The 13,752-nt window shown below is 40.8% G+C and overlaps 1 long non-coding RNA gene across 1 annotated transcript; it reads left to right on the top strand.

Moving 5' to 3' along the window:
* Nucleotides 1-8,342: 8,342 nt before the first annotated feature.
* On the top strand, nucleotides 8,343-9,621 carry LOC122045736. The gene is made up of 3 exons (XR_006130091.1): nucleotides 8,343-9,258; nucleotides 9,357-9,421; nucleotides 9,545-9,621. It is a non-coding gene; the product is annotated as an uncharacterized LOC122045736 (long non-coding RNA).
* The last annotated feature ends 4,131 nt before the right edge of the window (nucleotides 9,622-13,752 follow it).

Here is a 13,752-nt window from a genome sequence, read left to right as displayed (position 1 = left end):
AACCACCGATGGTGTAAAAGCCGTTGGATGCAAGTGGATATACAAAAGGAAAAGAGGAAGACGGAAGGTAGAAACCTTCAAAGCAAGGCTTGTTGCGAAGGGTACACTCGTAAAGAGGGAATCGATTATGAGGAAACATTTTCACCGGTAGCCATGCTTAAGTCTATCCGGATACTCTTATCCATTCTTGCTCATATGGATTATGAGATTTGGCAAATGGATGTCAAGACTTTCCTTAATGGAAGTCTTGAAGAGAACATCCATATGAAGCAACCGAAGGATTTATTGAAAAGGCAAAGAGCATCTAGTATGCAAGCTCAATCGGTCCATTTATGGATCAAGCAAGCTTCAAGTCTTGGAACATCCGGTTTAATGAAGTAATCCAGTCATATGGATTTATTCAAAGTCCGGATGAGTCTTGTGTATATAAGAAGTGTAACGGAAACGTGGTGGTATTTCTTGTACTATCGTAGATGATATTTTGTTAATTGGCAACAATGTCAAGGTATTATCGGGCGTAAGGGTATGGTTGTCCAAACAATTTGATATGAAGGACTTAGGAGAATGTGCACACATTCTTGGGATCAAAGTTATAAGGGATCGCAAGAAAAGAATGTTGTGTCTATCCCAAGCTTCATATATAGATACAATCCTTGCTCGTTTTAGCATGCAAGACTCCAAGAAATGTTTCTTACCTTTTAGACATGGAGTAGCTCTATCTAAAGAGATGTCTCCAAAGACATCAAAAGAGATAGAGGACATGAAAGCAGTTCCTTATGCTGTAGGAAGCCTAATGTATGCAATGCTATGTACGAGACACGATATCTGTTTTGTCGTAGGCATGGTCAGCATATATCAGAGTAACCCTGGACAAGGACATTGGACTGCGGTAAAGCATATATTAAAGTACCTGAGAAGGACTAGGGATTATATGCTAGTTTACCAAGCGGATGATTTGCTCCCTGTGGGATTCAGATTTTCAATCGATAGGGACAATAGTAAGTCTACATCGGGCTATGTGTTTACTTTAGGAGGTGGAGCCATTTCATGGAGGAGTGTTAAGCGAAATGCGTTTCGGACTCAACCATGGAAGTCGAGTATGTAGCAGCCTCGAGGCGTAAAGAAGCAGTATGGCTCGGGAACTTTCTAATGGACTTAGATGTGATTCTGGTTTGCCCAAGATCATCACAATTTATTGTGATAATAGCGTGCGATTGCAAACTCGAAGGAACCACGAGCTCATAAGGCGAGTAAACATATAGAGCGCAAGTACCACGGATACGAGATATCGTGAAGCGAGGAGAAGTTGTCATCGCCAAGATTGCATCGGCGGATAACCGGCGATCCTTTCACTAAGGCCCTTCCGAAAGCTTTCGATCGGCATGTGGAGGAATGGAATCGGATGTATGGTAGAAGATATGGCGTTAGTCATTAGTATAAGTGGGAGATTGTTGGAGTGTATCTTGAAAGCCTAAGCTTTGTAAACATTCATTATGAATAAAGAATCACATTTGGTCTAATTATCTACATTTGTTTGTAGTTGTTCATTTAATTTATATTGTAGATAACATAGTATGTGGTGTCACATACAGAAGATGATGTTATCAGTACCTTATAAATTATAAACAGTAACTCACGACCAGAATGGAAAGGAACAAACCATTAGAAAGTCGTAGTGTAATTAGGTATTAGTTTATCTTAACTATATAATTACACTAGTACACTCAGAGTGTATTGAGTAGGACCATTTGAGGTCGTTCCTTTTATACTGACTTTATAAAGGAATAAAGACATCAGTTATTATGGAAGTGTGTGCTCTTAATCCTAATATAATAACAAGCACATATGTTTGATATTTATTTCTTTAATTTATCAATGGGTGAGATTTAGTTCGATGAATCAATAAACTCGATAAATTGGGAAATGGTGTCACTCATAGTGTGTGTTGTTGATTATAGAAGGAAACTGTGTCCTAGTGATACTAGGTTGATAATGTCCTCAAGAGGAGCTCATAAAGATTGTCATGTTAAACCCTGCAGGTGGACTTAGTCCGACATGATAATAAGGTTGAGTGGTACTACTCTTGGACTTAGATATTAATTAAATGAGTTGTCAGTAACTCACTTAATTAGTGGACATTCGATATCTTAAACACAGGGAGACTAACACACTCATAATAAGAAGGAGCCCAAAAATGTAATTTGGGATTGGTGCGGTAGTTCAATGATAGTTCTCTAGTGGAATGAATTATCATTGATAAAATTAAGTTGTGTGTTCGGGGCGAACACGGGATGCTTAATTTTATCGGGAGACCAAAACCAATTCCTCCTCTCGGTCCCTATCGTAGCCTCTTATTTATAGAGTTCTATACCCACCTATACCCACCTTCTATACCCACCCAATGGGGGCCGGCCAAGCTAGCTTGGGAACAAGCTAGGGCCGACCTAGGTATGATTTTGGGTGGCCGGCCCTAGCTTGAACCCAAGCTAGTAGGGCCGGCCAAAAATAAATTAAAAAGAAATTTAATTTTAATTTTTATTATTATGTGGAAGATATATTTTAAAGAGAATTAAAATTAAAATATCTCTCTTGTAAAAGATTTACAAAAGATTAAAGAAAGAGATTATATCTCTTTCCTTATTTGTAGATTGGAGAGTTTTTTATTTTTCTCTTTAAAATTATTCACATGTTAATAAAATTAAAATTATAGATATTTCCTTTTATTAACCATGAAGAGATTTTTAAAGAGAAATTTTATTTTTTAAAATTTCCGGAAACAAATAAGGAAAGTTTTAATTGTTGATTGAAACTTGTCCAATTTGCTTCCTCTTGATGTGGCCGGCCATTAGAGTTTATTTGGGAAATTTTATTTTATTTTTCTCAAATAAATCATGTCAAGGAAATTAAGGAAATTTTATTGTAAATAAATTTCCTAATTTGCCTAGGCCAAGGAATATAAAAGAAGGGGTAGGGGTGCCTTCATGAGATACAACCTCTATTGTTTTCTCTCTCTTTTTCCTTGGTGTTGTGGCCGGCCATTATCCTCTCCCTCTCTTCCTCTTGTGGTGGCCGAATACTTCATCTTTCTTGGAGTTCTTGTGGTGGCCGGATACTACTTGGAGAAGAAGAAGAAGAAGGAGAGAAAGCTAGCATCTCTTGGAGCTTGGTTAGTATTTTGATTTTCTTCTTTGGTAAAGTTCTTCCTTTGTGGCCGAACCTTGCTTGGAGGAGAAGAAGGTGGTTGGTGGTTTCTCATCTTGGTAGATCGTTGCCCACACAACGTCCGAGGTTAGAAGAGGAATACGGTAGAAGATCAAGAGGTTTTTCTACAAGGTATAACTAGTAATTTCTATTTCCGCATCATGCTAGTTATTTATGGAAATAATACCAAATACAAGAGGCTTACGTTCTAGTATTTCGAATATGTTTTTTCGAAGTTGTGTTCTTTTGTTTCTTTCTTTTCCTTGTGATTTGATTGTTCTCTTTGGTTAACCTAAAGTTATTTTAGGAAATTAAATATTAGCTTTCTATTAAAGGTTTTGTCTAGTCGGTGGTGGTTGCTCCCATATCCAAGAAGGCCATGTGCCTCGCCACGTCAGTACTGGGAACCTTTTATGGAAATTAATATTTAATGGAATTAATAACTTAAGGAGACTTGGGTCGAACGTGTTAAGTTCCGCAGGAGATCCAAGTCAAAACCTAAAAGAACAAATAGATTAAGTTTTGGATCAAACGTGTTAAGTTCCGCAGGAGATCCAAAATTTAATTTAAAAGAACACATGGTAGCTAGGAAAAGGTTCAGATCTTTGTATAAATAGAATATTTATTGTGCAAGGTTGTACAAAGACCTATTATACTATGTGAGAAAGGATGACACACGGCCTGCTTATGTATCCGACGAGATTTGGAGTGCATGGGCGGCCACTTGGTCTGCAGAAAGATGGCAGACAAAGGCTCTAAAAGCTCGAGCGAATAGGAATACAGAGTCAGGTGACCCGAGTACCGGATCTGCTCGGCATACATCAGGATTTCGATCCATTGTTGAGCACGCTATGGATCTGGTGATTTTAATTTAAAGTTATATAAATTAAATTTTTATTTATTAATGAACTTATATAATTTTAGCCAAACTTATTTGTGCATACAGGAGCGTTCTTTAGAAAGACAACCCACTTGCTTAGAGATCTTTCTCAAGACTCATTAGAGAAAGGATGGCACATATAGTGATGATCGATCAAAGAACATTGGGGTTTGAATTATTAACTTGCAATTTATATTTAATCTTTAATAATGATTAATTAGCTTTAATAATTATGCATAAGATATAAATTGTATATTTTTTCTACACAGGAGGAAATGACAAGCAGGGTTGCTCAGGCATCTCAGCCACCAGTAGAGGGAGGGGAGTCACAGGATCTATCCACCCAGGAAATAAATGAAATTTATTATGATGTTGTGGGTGGAAAGACAAAGAACTCCTCCCTCTACGGCCTTGGCTCCCAGGCCAAGGTGGTATTTGATCGCTCGAGGACTCCTAGGGGTTGTGCGAGTTCCTCTTCTTCTTCTTCTAAGGTGGAGTCATTAAGAAAAGAAAACCAAGAATTGAAGACTCAGATGACTACCATGGATCAGAGGTGGGAGAAGAAGTGGGCTGCACAGGAGCAGGCATTGGCCCAGATGCAAGCAATCATTGCACAACGGGATCCATCACAATAGCCCCAGTCAAAGGAGAACCGAGACCCATCAGACCCCGCTGATTATTAGATTTTTTTGAGGTATGTTTAACTATAACTTGATTTTTTTTAAATTTTTTTAGAAATTCATTAAGTCAAATATATTTATTCTATTGGGATATTATTAGATGCTTATCTTAAAGTGTTTTACATTTTTCAGGAGTCCATACTGATACATTCACCATCACCACTATTATTGGTTATCCAAAATATAAACCAGGTATTTTTTTTTACAAGTAAAATTAGTTATATATAACAATGTTTGAGTTATATTACATTTGCATCGATTTATTCTAATCATAATCTATTGTATTTGACTTTTACAGGATTATATTCGGATATATGTATAGGTGATGTATCATGGTATGTATTTTGGATATTTTGTATTTGTCATTCACTTATATACTTTTACATACTTATGATTGTGAGAACTTGATACTTAGATTCTATTATATTTTGAAGATTTTCTATTTGTCGTTCAATTATGTTTATGTATTTGTTCTATGTTGTATTTTGGAGATTGTGGATTGATTTATATTGTGTTCTTGTTGTTGTATATTGTTAATATATTGTGTGGATTGCGATATATGCATGAATTGTGTTTGTGATGCCATCGCTTGTGATGGTTTGTATTTGTATTAAAATTGTATATGGGAAACGAGCAAAACATGGGATGGGTTTCAAAAAATTTTCAGTTTTTTACCGACGGAATTATAGTTTTCGTTGGTAAAATATCGAAAGAACAGTTAACGTTTGCGATATATCGCCAACGGAATCACTGATCCCGTCGGTAATTACCGACAGAAACAGTGATTCCGTCGGTAGGTACTGACGGAATAACTGATTCCGTCGGGAATCTCCGTTTACCACCGTTTGTTTTTTTACCGACGGATAAAATATGCAGTCAATAACATACCGACGGAAAATATAATGCCGTCGGAAATTACCGACGGAATAGTATATCCGTTGGTAAAGTGAATTCCGACCAAAATACTTCCGATACTATGAATTCCGTACCGACGGAATACCGACGAAATATTCAGTCGGTAATAATAGTATTTTTTGTAGTGGTCCATCACCAATTTACGTGAATGGAGATAAATTTTTGAATTAATTATAATCGAACGCCAAATATTTTTTCCTTGGGACAATGGTGCAGCGATTAGGTTAACCTAATCAAATGGTTAACTAGATATTTAGAGTTAAATTTTAACTGTAGCATATTGTAGGGATTTTTTTAGTGGAATGAAAATTCTAAAAACGCTGACTGCTTAGATAGGGCTCTACGAGCAATTTCCAATTTACTCTGGTAACCGATGAAAAATTTTCACAGGGTCGGATTGGTCACTTCTCGGATTAGTCGATTTGGAAAGTTAGAATACCTGAATTATTAAAAAAAATAATTATAGTAAAAAATAATTACACTCACTTGATGCACCCCTCATAATCCATCACCAATTTGCGTAAATGAAGATAAAATTTTAAATTAACTTATAATCGAACGTCATATTACTAAGAGATGAAAGAGATTTTTTTTCCTAAGATACTGTCTATTAAAAGATCCATTGTTCTAATAAGTCATCCTAAAAAAAAACAAAAAGAGTTTTTAGGTAAAAAAGGGCATATTGCCGGTGTAAATTATGGTAAAAGATGAATATGCTCACCCCCAGTGCCCCCGTCAATCCGTCCCAGGGCCAACACGGAGGAGGTAAATCACGGGCGGCTACTAACCTTTGGAATAGTGACTAGCACATAAGGAAGGTATTTACCTCGGTTTTACCGAGATTTGAACTCCAGATCTCATTATGATAACACCTCATGTACTAGCCACTAGACCTATTCGAGGGGACATATATTACCGGTGTAAATAGAGAACCACATGGTGAATTTTGAAAAGTTGGAACACTTGGCTTTGTCGGTGAATGGAAGGTTTTTTTGCCTAAATGAATGAGATGTTCGATAATTAAACTTGTTATACATATACCTCCATTCTTTTTATTTTTGTAAAATTTAATCCAGGCATCTTAATTTATTTTTGTTTAAATAAAAAATTCTTTAAAATTTAAACCCAAATATTCTTAAATAAATATATTATACCACATGACATTTTATTTTATTTTTATCTGAACACTATAACCTAACTAAGAAGTATGAATCCTAAAGAGAAAATCTTATTAATTTAAATATATTATAACACAACCATTAAATCTTAAAATCTTAGACCCTAAATACAAATAATATACCCCATGAGTATCTAAAATTTTTAATTTTGAACACTATAACTTAAGAGGGAACTTGAACACTATAGAAAAAATCTTATTGGTTCAAACTCATTATAACCTAATTTCTAAATCTTAAAATTTTGAACCCTAAATATATATAATATATCTTAAAATAAGCAAAAAAAATTTTTTTAAAAAATACTGAAATGGATAGAGGCGTCTGGATTCATTCCCAACTCCTCTACCAATTTGTACAGGAGTGTCTGAATCAATTCTAGATGCTCCAAGTCAAATCCGAACAAATATATATACCCATACTATTGAATTTAAATAATATTTATGATTTTTATTTTTTTAATGTTTTTTAATATAGTATTTATAATATATTAAAAAAAAAAATAGTATAAATTTTATAAATAAATAAAAATTTAATATAAATTATAAGAATAATAAATAGTTGCTCTCAATTAAAATCTTGAGTAATGCTCCTCGATAAATTTGAACCCATTTAAACAACTTAGCTCGTTTATATCTTATAAAATTATATTTAATGAATCTTTGCTTTCTTTTTATATTTAATGAATCTTTGCTTTCTTTTTATATGAAATTTATAGAACTTATCGGGGCACAATCCATCACGAATTATTAGACCTTGGTCGGGCTCGACTCCGACCCACTAAGCTACTAGACACCCTCAAACAAACAAACAACATGGTCCCTTCCTTACTTGCTCAATCCCAACCACGCACGAGCCCCAAAACCCTAGCAATATTTTTTTAATCAAAGAGCTTCTGTACTGAATCAATATCTGCCGTGCCATTGGAGGAAGCGCCAACGAGTATCCGGACAAAGCTTGCCTTTTGTGGCCTCTTATTTAAGAACCAGCGAACTGCTCGCTGGGCCACCGACTGCCGAAGCACTCAATGGAGTGCCCTCCCCCACCATGAGAGCGAACGCCAAGCTCCTGCTCCTGACCAGGTTCAGCTCACAGCATCTCTCCCCATCCCAATGCATGCATGTGATGTGTCACCGGCTACGTGGCTCGAGGATGGCCATATTCTGCTCGACTCCGGTGGCATTTAATTCGTACGATCGAGAAAGTTGGGGCAGAAAAGGAGATGCCGATTATCTATCAGGTACTACTAGCTTACAATATGCACGCCAAGTGTTTGATGAAATGCGCAAGTGATTTCCTTTTCAACAGTTTTGTGTCAGCTGAATGCTTTCTTCTTTTTTTTTTTTGGTTTCTGTTTCAATGTTTCGAGTCACTTTCCTTTGACAGAATCATCCAGAAATCTGACTGAGAGGTTAGAATTTTGAAGTAATTTGGTTTGTGTTGATATTATTGTTATGATCTTTTTTTTTCTTCTTCTTCAGCTCATAATGCTCTTGGCTGTGATTATTTTTCAAGAGGTGCTGTAATGTTCAACTTGCAATGCTGTTTCATACTGCAATTTGATTTACAAATTGCAGATAATTTATAACAAGTTGTTTCATAAATCATTTTAAAGCACTATTAGGGTAGAAATACATTCTAGACACGTAGAAATCTGAAATGTTCATCTTATGGTTTCAACGATGCAAATTGATTTTCAAAACACTTGCATTGCACAAAATGAATAGCTATTTGATCTATAAATTAAGAGTCTAAGGATAAGTTTATCAACATTGTAGGAGTAAGGTTTACAACGCAAACTAATTTACAAATAAGTTTACAATGTCTTTTCTCGAATGAAGATATTATCAATTATTATAAGAACACATTTTTGTTGGATAAAATGCCCTTCAATGTAATGATTCAAAGTCTCCCACCCTTGCTGAATTGGTGCACGACTCTAAGTTTTTACATTATACTTAAATGGTCCACGGAGTGGAAGTTTATCGACATGTGGGGGGTTTAGAGGAGGCCAAAGAAAAAGACTTAGTGAAGGTTACTGGAGATGGCTAGGTGAAGGGAACCTTCCTGTCTTTGGCCTTTGGGAGCAATAAGATAAAACATTTTCAATTACTCACTTCGACCTTGTGTCTCCTTGTCAGCTTATGTCATATTTGTCGGGACCATCTCCATTGGATTTCTGTCAAAACTGACAACAAATAAGAAAAATCCTGCTCTGAAGTTTGATTTCTAAGTTGCTGATTTCTATAGTTTTATTTCCACAAATAGATGGAGCATGATTTACACCCCTCTTTAAGTTTCACTCCACCTTCCATTTTTATAGACGTGTACTGTCGATCGAGAATTGGGAAGGATGCAGTGGATCTGGTGATGCTTCCACTCAACACAAAGAATTGAGTCTGGTTATGTAAAGACTGCCATCTCCTGTTTGTCTTCTCGAATCTTTATCTGAAGCTCTTCTTCTTTACAGAAAAGTTGATATTGGTTCTTCGCTTCATGTTTCAGTAAACGGTCCTCTACTATGGCACTCTTTTTTGCTGCTGTGCCTTTCTCATGCGTTCTCAATTGAGGTGAGAATTCAGTTCATCTTCATTTCCTTTCAGGGCTCTTTTGTTCCCAGGCTAGGGGAAGACATAGATTTATGAGTTTTCATCTCAGTTTTCAGCCTTGATCGAATTTGTCAATTGAAGCAGATGATATAACTTGTCCTGAAGATTAAGAAGTCTTTCGCGGATTTGGTGATCCATGAGCAGAAAGAGTTAAGTCTAGATGCCGCTCTACTGGCGTGGTGTTCCAATGGAGGGCAGGTCCAAGAAGAATAGCTTCACCCTAAAACCGCGAGAACCGGGCGAAAGAACCTTCTCCAAGAACTACTTCAGCACAGAGTCATTTTTAGTACTTCTCTGCCTCACTGCTTCACTGCTGATACTTCCACTTATACTGCCTGTTTTGCCTCCCCCTCCACTCGTCATCCTATTGCTCCCGATCGGCATACTGGTTTTGCTCATGATCATGGCGTTTATGCCTTCTGATGTAAGAAAGATTGCATCTCCTTGTGAATGAATTCTGAGTTTGTCTATCATTCTGCATTTTTTTTGCTATCTAAACCTTTTTTAGAAGTGTTAAAAGGAAGGAGTTTATTCTTAATCTTTAATCCAGTTTAGTCTCTCATTTATCTTTAGATATTCCCAATCTAGCACAGATAGTTTTTCGATTTAAGATCAACCTACTTGGAATGAAGAAAGATTTTATCAATTCTTATCGAAGAACACATGAGTGAGTTAGCAAACTTGCAATTAGCTAAAAGAACAATGGAAAATGCATTGTATAATTCATCCTCCTCGATTAGAAGTTTTTTTTTTTAATGATGTAAAGCTTCTATGTTCGAGTAATTAGCATTTAGCTAAGTTTCTTCTCTAAAATAGTTGTTTATTTTTATTTTATTTTTGGCAGTGATTAAGATGGATAAACTAGTGAAATATATATTGTTTTTTGGAGAGATATTTTAATTGTAAGAAATTGTACAACGATAATATTGTTATCTTCGCCTAATTGATTATACTATGTGATCCTGTCTGATCGCTGAGTCGACGGACGCTGGGGGCGGGGCACGCTCCGCTGTATCCGACTGTTGGTGTAGATCTCCGGCGAACCTGCAAAGAAGCCGAGCCGGGAGGGGTTTCCCGGCGACGGCCCTCCGACGCTCAAGTCAAGCAACGAGAGAGGCAGCGTAACTGTGGCTACAGTATAGATTTGCACATACCTTCGTCGACATCTGGGGGTCCTTATATAGGATCCGGGGAGGCGCGTGCACGCTTCTCTATGCGTGCACGCTTCCCCAAACTTACCTTAACGAGCCTCTGTCAGAAAAGTACCTCTGGCGTCATTCCGCAATCGTCCAAGCATATCCCGGATGTGACGGTGGAAGCTTCCACCGTACGATCCTGTGTATGGCTCGGCCGCCAACCCTGCTGCCTGTCTGTGGCAAATGCCTCGAGGAGGATGTTATCCCCTGTCTCCTTTGTCCTCTTACGCTTCCTGTCTGTTCCAGGGCCGAGCGGTTGGGCCGCTCGGCGGGCGTATCACTTCTGCCTCGGTCGTATGCTCGGATCAGATTGCTCCTGCCTGACTTTGTTGCCTTGTGCCCCGGCCGAACGAACAACCTGCTCGACCATGAAATCTTTTTACCTTGAGCATCGGAAACCCGACCCCTAGTCGGGTTGTCTTTCATTCGGCGAGGGGATTCACGGCCGGGGTTCAGGGTTGAATCTCTTGACCTTTGACCTCCATGTGTCGTTGGCCTTCCGCCCACGAGGGTCCCCCGTCCTCATCACCGGATCACATGCCTCCCCTTCAAGTCTAGTCGAAGGAGGCGCTAAACCCGACTGACTGGACTGCTGGTCGGCCTAAATGACATCGTCCTGCCACTCTGGAATGCCCCTCCCCCCGGCCGCTCGGCTCCTTCCGAGCGCTGGCTTTACTGCCGTGTTGTTAGTCACCGCTGACGCCCTTCGGATCTTCTCGGGATTCGTGCAAATCCTCTCCATTAAGACCGAGCACGCGCGCTGCGTGCCGTAATAACGCTCATTAAATGCATCCCTATGGCATGGTGCCACGTGGCGCCTCCGCTGGCGTCATCGTATGGCTCGGCGATGTGTCCGATGGGACATCGGTGGTTTGAAATGAACGGCCCGATGGGGGCTTCGGTTCCTGTGACCTGCATCGGACGGTCGAGGCCGATCGGGCCCGACCTTATAAAGCCGTCATCTTTCTCTTCCGCCACACTTTTGCCTTCGCGTGTCCCGCCGCCTTTCTTCGGTGCTTCAGCGTTCCGGCGACTCCGCTTCACCGTTCTCCGACGATTCCCCGCCGTCTTCCTTCGATCCCCAGCTTCTTTGTAAGGTTCCTCCGCCTTTCCTCTCTGTTTTCTCGTCTTTTTTGTCGAATTCTCGTCTTCTGGTCGCTGTCCCTTTCCTCGTCTCCTTGCCGTGTGCCATTTTCTATTTTCTTGCCTTTTGCTGTCTTGCCCGATCGGACAATGGCCAGTTCTTCCCGACCAACAGACCTCACTTTAGGTCCCTGATATACTACCATGGAGTCTCGCTTCGATCGGCGTGACGCCGAGGCTTTTCTTGATGGTTTTGACATTCCGTCCGACTTTGAACTTATTCTACCCTCACCAACCGCTCGGCCTCACAAACCGCCGAGCGGAGCCATCTGTTTTTTCCGCGACCAATTCACAGCCGGTCTACGGTTTCCTCTTCACCCCTTCTTCGCCGACGTTTGCAACTTCTTTGGTCTTCCGCTCGCCGAATTAGTTCCCAATACTTTTCGCCTTTTGTGTGGAGTGGTGGTATTGTTCAAGATACACCGCATACCCCTCCGACCGGAAATTTTTTATTATTTTTATTATCCCAAGCAGTCTGAGCTGGGTACCTATCTGTTCCAGGCTCGGCCCGGTCTAGTCTTCTTTGATAAACTTCCTTCCTCCAATAAACACTGGAAGGAGTACTACTTTTATCTTCGTCTCCCCGAGCGGGCTCCCTTCCGAACCAAATGGCAGGTCGGACCGCCTACTTCTCTTGAGCTGAAAAGATTTAAGACCCGACCAGACTACCTCGAGGCCGCGAACATGCTTGCCGGTCTGAAGCTCGATATCAACAAGCTTTTGCCTGAAGGCGTGCTGTATATATTCGGTCTGAGTCCGAGCCGTACTCCACTCTCGAGCAGCTTCGGTAAGAATTTCACCCGCACGTGTACTTTGAGTGCTAACTGATTTTCTTATTTTTCCTTTGCAGCAAATATCGTCATGGAGTCTGTGATGCTCGGGATTTTGAAGAGGAAGGCTGAGGCGCTTGAGGCGGCAGCCGCCAAGGAGATGGAGCAACTGGGCATCACTCCGGTCGGCTCTCACGAGGGTGAGAGCGAGACAAACGCAGAGGAGTCGGCCACTCAGGCCTCCCCCGTGGAGGTGACGGGAGGCGATACTTCAAACAGGGAACCAGTCGTCCAAGAGGAAGGCTCCGATCGGGAAGACGAGCGCCCGCTCAGACAAAAAAAGCGCCGGAGGGAGACACCGTTGCGGTCGGCTACTTTTGCTGATCGTGTATCCGAGCGAGCGGGATCCGGTTCTCGTGGGAAAACTCCAATGGTGGAGGCATTATCCTCCGATCGGACTCCGTCTCAACTAAACCTGCCTGCCAACCCTATTGAGGCGGTGCCGGTCAGCACTCTTCCACCTGCCCCCCGCCGGGTCCAGCGCTCGGCTATTTTGTCCAAGTTCTCCGGCCCAATCTCTGCTCCCTCTGCATCTGCTCACACGTCTCCCGGCCAGAGCTGCACCATAAGGGCCACCCTGCACCTTCCCACCGAGGAGCTTTTGCCCCAGTCTGATCGGCCGACCGTGCCCGAGCATATGATCACCATGAAGGGGCCCCTCGCCGAGATGTGGGCCGATGCTCGGGCCCGTGTTGCAATGATTCCGCTCGGCAAACTGGCCAACAGTCATATGCAACAGGTCACTGGGGTAAGTGTGTTTTCTTCCGGAGTCCTTTACGCCTTTTTTCCGATCGGCTATCAATACTCGTGTTTATGTCAGAGATGGGTGGAGGAGATCGCTGTCTCCAACCGATTGGCCATGGTGGACGAAGAGCTGAAGAGGCTGAAGAGTTCAGGCGGCCCGTCCTCCCAGGGCCCCTCGTATGCCGAGTTGCAGAAAGAGCTCAAGAAGACCCAAGATTTGTTGGAGGCGGAGCGAAAGAAGACGACTGACCAGGCCTATACTCTGGCTGAACTCGAAAGACAGGTCAAGACTCTTGACCGGAAAATAAGCCTAGCCACCGATCGGAAGAAGACGACCATCGTCGATCTGGAGAAGAAAAACGTCGAGGCGCGGGGCCTG

This window comes from Zingiber officinale, chromosome 2B, assembly GCF_018446385.1.
Source record: "Zingiber officinale cultivar Zhangliang chromosome 2B, Zo_v1.1, whole genome shotgun sequence".
NCBI lineage: Eukaryota > Viridiplantae > Streptophyta > Magnoliopsida > Zingiberales > Zingiberaceae > Zingiber > Zingiber officinale.
This window is presented reverse-complemented; position numbering and strand designations above follow the sequence as displayed.